Genomic DNA, 5,397 nt, shown 5'->3' on the forward strand with positions numbered 1-5,397 from the left:
GGTTCATTGATCTGATCCTGAAGCTATTTGGACAGTGGGTTTAGCTGCCTTCCACAACTCCTAGCAGGGTTGGAATCTCCTAACAAGGATTCAAAGTCTCCTAACAAGGACTCTTTGTACTAGATGTTGTAATAGACTCCTAACAGGGTCCATCCTTTAACAAGGAATATTCATATTAGTACATCATTTTGTGGGCATCATTCCCACTAGTGTTTTCCCTCTGATCAAGGGTTTCCCTAGTCAACATATCTGGTGTAATTGTTTAAGTGCATCTCTTTACGATTGTTGTTTACTTTGGTTGAATGGTCAGGATTGTTTAAGAGGACAAATCTTTTAAATTGTCATATATCTAACTCACCCCCACCCCCACCCCCCCACCCAGTTATGCATGGATATATGGTATACTAACCCAAATTTCAAAACAATTCTAGAGTAAATATTTGCGTGAGTTTTATTAAAAAAGAAAGTTATGAATTTGAAAGTGCTTGAAATTTTGTTTTTAGCCAAATGATTCAAATATTTGATTTCCTTGTACATTTAATGCTTTGCAATTATATTTATTGGTAGTTGAAATTAATTAACAAATTATTGAAAAATGGTTATCTATTATATTTGGATATTAAAAAAGAAATAATTTTATATTAATGTGTGATAGTTAGAGAAAATAGATATTTACTTGAGTTTTTTTTTTAAAATTTTTTTTTAAAAAAGTGCATGAATTGTCTTATCCCCACCCCACTTAGTTATAAATATAAAATATCCTATTAGGGGGTAAAAGAAGAGTGAAATGCTAATTTTATATAAATGAGAACCTAATTTGGAGTTAGGAAATGGATGTAGTCCCATGTGGAAGGGGAAAGTTAATAGGAGAATTTAAAATGGAATGATATTTATGTGACATACTAACCCCATGTCCCCATGCAACTTCTTAAGAGTAATTTCTGCTTAATTTTAAGTAACTCAAGTGTTCCCATGCTATTATTCAATTAAAGAGAAAGAATAATTTAGAATCTCTCATTATTTTTGTGGAGAAGACATTGCTTAAAATTTGAAAATAAGCTTTGAAAAAGAGTGGGGCTAAAAGTAAGAAGTAATTTCTTATTGAAGAAAGCACATTTGTCTTCACCATGATTTTTATTCTCCTATTTATTTGCCTCCAATTTCACCTTCATATTTTTTTGCAAGAAATACAACTAAAAATTTAATTTTAAATAATATTTAAGAAGATTTCTTAAAAATAAGAAGCAAATATTTCATGCATGGGGCCACCAACTCATCAAGTTTTTCCTAAAAAAGTTGTGCAATTGCTGCTAGCATAAATAAGCTAAGAAATAAAATGAAGACATACCATTGGGGATTTAGGTTGTAGTTACCAAGAGTAATTTAACCATTCATAAAATGTGTGCCTAGTAAATGAAAACAATAAATTAAGAAAAAAGGATTTAACAATGTCTATAGCCTTAAAATATACACATGCAACGACAACTAACCTAGTCAATCAAACAAGAAAAATCTATCACTTCATAAAGAATTATGCTTTTCCACAAATCACAAGAGTGCAAAAAAACTCAACTGCTAGTGACATTTGACCACCTAACACATCTTCCAAGGTTATACAAAACTGACATACATAAACAATCTAGTTGTGTTGCAATGGTAGAAAATATATGCATTCATATCTACTTTAAAATGTAACTATTGGCTCGATAGAGAAGTTTGATGGTGATAAGCTTCTTAGTGTTGGGGATTTGAGAAGTCTACAAGGATCATAAATGGGGTTGTCAAAGTTAACTATAGCACACACAAAATTTAAATAAATGAATATAATAAACAACAAGGTGCAAAGTTACAAACTACATATTGTTTGCTTGTTGCTAAAGAAAAACATATTACATAACATGCCAATAGTGTCCACATTTCATATTCAAAGAAAGACAGTGGCATTCTTAGCATCCATAAAGACAAGGAAAATGACAATGCAAGGTATAATAACAAGTCATATTTCTTTAAGAATAATAAAATCCTAATGATTTTCATAACCATTTTAGGTTATTCCATTAAACATCACATTAACAAGATCAGATAAAAGGGAACCAAGATACAAGTTTCCATATGCAATTATTTTTGATGCATCTATGTCTACAAAAAACTTGTCATGACAATGGATACCATGATTGATATTTGGGTATTTTTGAACACACAATTAAAACTATTTCATTTAATTAGTAGTCTATCCCTAGAGAAGCATGCTTTGAGTATCTCATTGTTATTGAGCCCATACTTTTTAGTGACCAAGTTGTTGAATGACTTTGAATTTTATTAAATGGAAATACTAAATCATCTACAAGTTATTGTCCTACATGAAACTAATTGTAAGATTCTACAAATTTATTGACTGGAATCTAGCAAAGTGGTTGATTTTTGCTTTTCAATATTGTCTCTGGTCTTTGCTTGATTTTTCCTAGAAATTCATAGCATGGTTGTGAAAAGTTTTGGATTTAGAACTTCTTCAACTAATAATAAATAGGAAGTTAATTTCTAGTGAACCAAAACCAACACCTCTTGTTGAAAATTAGCAATGCCATTTCTTGTAGGATACTTGTAATCAACTAAAAATGGTCTTCTAAACTAGATGTCCCTAATCTTAATTGTTGATAAAAAATCATCAAAGTCATAACCAAAAAGGAACATCAAATTCTATCATTTATTTGATTTGAATAAAAAATTGTAAAAAATCCTTAATTTGCAATAATCTCAAAAAATCATTTAATTCCTATATATTGATATCAATTGACAATAAAATCATTCTATATCAATTAGTTTAATTAAGTATCCTAACATATTAAGAAAATTAAACCCATTTCCCAATTAAAAATGAGAAAAAAATTAATTTGATTAATTTGAATTAAAATATCTTAAAAAAACCAATTATTGGATTAAATATTTATAAATTGAAAAAATTCTAATTATTTGAAATAAATATTCAATTATCCTCTCAAAAGTTCTACAAAATCTCAATTTTGAGGAAAAATGTAAGTTTAAATAAATAAATCAATAAAAAAAGGAGACATATTGGTTAACTCAAAATTAGAAAAGCAATTAACTCAAATTATGCTCAATCATGAAAAATGTGATAAAGTGTTAACTATGCCTTTTATAGATCTGATTATTCTATTAACTCCCTTCATTTCACTATTAACTTCCTTGATTGTTTTTTCAACTCAGTTATGACTCAATCTAACTCAGCTTCAACTCAACTCTCACTCAATCTAGGGTTTCTATAAAAGGAGGCCCCTTACCTCTTACTTTTTATGTGCAATTAAAGAAGCAAGAAGACTTTGTTGGATTTGTTCTAGAGATTGTGCATCACTTTGAAGAGAATTTGAAGATCATTGTTTATTATTTTTATATAGTTTAATCTTCCCTATTAGATCATTTTATCTAATTTATCTTATTGCATACAAAACTAAAGAAAAAAGGACTAATCTGAATTTAAAATCCTTCATTCTAATGGCGTTTAGAGTCACTGATTAGCTTTTGATTCTAAGAGCATTCATACTCACATTAGATAGGAGGTAATAAATTAATTTGTGGAATTAATCATATGTATTCATCAAATTATTTTACCTGATTAAGTTGACATATAATGATTTGTTGAAGAGTGGTGTTGTAGTTGTAGGACCATATTTTACACACATTTCTGGTGCCCACTATGGGGTTGCAAATCTAATTTCTGGCCTCATTTGCATCCATTCTCATCTTTTTAATTCTTTATTTTTAGCACATCATCATAGACTCTCATCTAGAATAGTCTTTTTTCATACGAGCCATTTTCTTCATCGTCTTGTCATTGATATTATTTTATACAAGTGAGTGATCTCTCTGATTTGTCATGCAAGAGCCTTTTCCAAGCCGTACAAATATTTACTCTATCATTTGGCAATCTATTCACTCATACAAGTTTTAACATTAGTCTATTCTATTGTTTGATAGAAAAAGATAAAAATTCAAGGGTTTTTCAATTACATTTAGGGTTATTATCAATATTGACCCTTGCTTGGTTCTCTAATTTGCCTTGGTTTTGGAACAACATAACATATTTTTGTGGGATGCATTGTCAAAGGCTACTCTATACACAAATTATTGACATATTCTCGTAGGACATCTGTAGAAGATAGATTCAAAATAACTAAGAGGGAGGGGGGGTGAATCAATTATCTTTAGGTCTAGGTGTACCAATTTAAATTATACTAACTTTGAACAACTTATTCAAACTCATAAAACAACTTATTCCATATAACAAATTATCAACAACTTAACATATCAATTCATCACTTAGTGAGCTATGTTCTGTATATGATGACTAATAGAAAATAAAAAATAGCAAATAACATGCATCACACATAAAACTATAGAGCTATGAAATCTAGCGTGCAAGGAACATTAAGAATTAAACTAACATTCACAACTAAATAATAAGAAAAACTTATGACAAGATGAAAGGAACACTATGGAGGAAGGCAAACCAAGAATGGTAAGCTCCTCGAGTGTAACCTATGATAACTTTGATATGTCCAGCGATGAGCGATGTATGCTCAAATTTTCTCAAGAATCAAGTGGTAGGTTGGTGATCAAGCGTGGAGATGGGTGAAATATTTAACAATGGTGGTGTGTGTGTGTGGATTTTGACATAGTAATAGTGTAAATGGCTATGATGTGGTGGTTAATGGGCCATTATAAGTTTGCGTTAAAAGCTGATGATTTGTGAGAGGGGAAGGGCTTAATTTATAGGCTAAGGGGTGGTGAGATGGAGGGTTAGGAGGTGAGGATGGAGAAGGGGTGAGGAAGGGCTAGGATGCAAGTAAGGGGGAACACATGGATTGTCCTTCTTCAAAGCCCTAGCCTTGTGACAAGTGTCACAATTGGATTGGATGGTCAAAGTGGAGGGTCAAAGGGAGTAATAAGGGGGGAGGAGTGTGGAAGATGAATGTAAGAGGAATTTAAGGGCATTTATGGCATGTAAGAGCCATTAATGCTCTTGGACAGGAATGTAAGAGGATAGGGAAGACTTTTGATTTTGATTTGGGTTAGAAAGTCTTAACCCTTGCTTAAAGTTGTACAGATGTTTAGGAGGGGGATTAGGCTTAGCTTAGGAGGGGGGTTAGGAGGTAAGTGGCTTAGAATTGATGGGATGAGTTAGTTAGTTGGCTAAGTGAGGTTAGTGTGGCTGAATGGGTTGGTTTAGGGTTTTGGGATTGATTTGTTAAATGTTTTATTTAATAAATGGGGATGTGGGATTAAATAAAATAGCTTTTTGCATTTATTTAATTTAATAGAGGAATATGGATTTAATTAATAATTTGACTTTGGGTTGTCATTTTATTTTATCAATTGGTC

The sequence above is a fragment of the Cupressus sempervirens genome, chromosome 4 (genome assembly GCF_028749045.1).
Source record: "Cupressus sempervirens isolate cs-2001-9-10 chromosome 4, ASM2874904v1, whole genome shotgun sequence".
Classification (NCBI taxonomy): domain Eukaryota; kingdom Viridiplantae; phylum Streptophyta; class Pinopsida; order Cupressales; family Cupressaceae; genus Cupressus; species Cupressus sempervirens.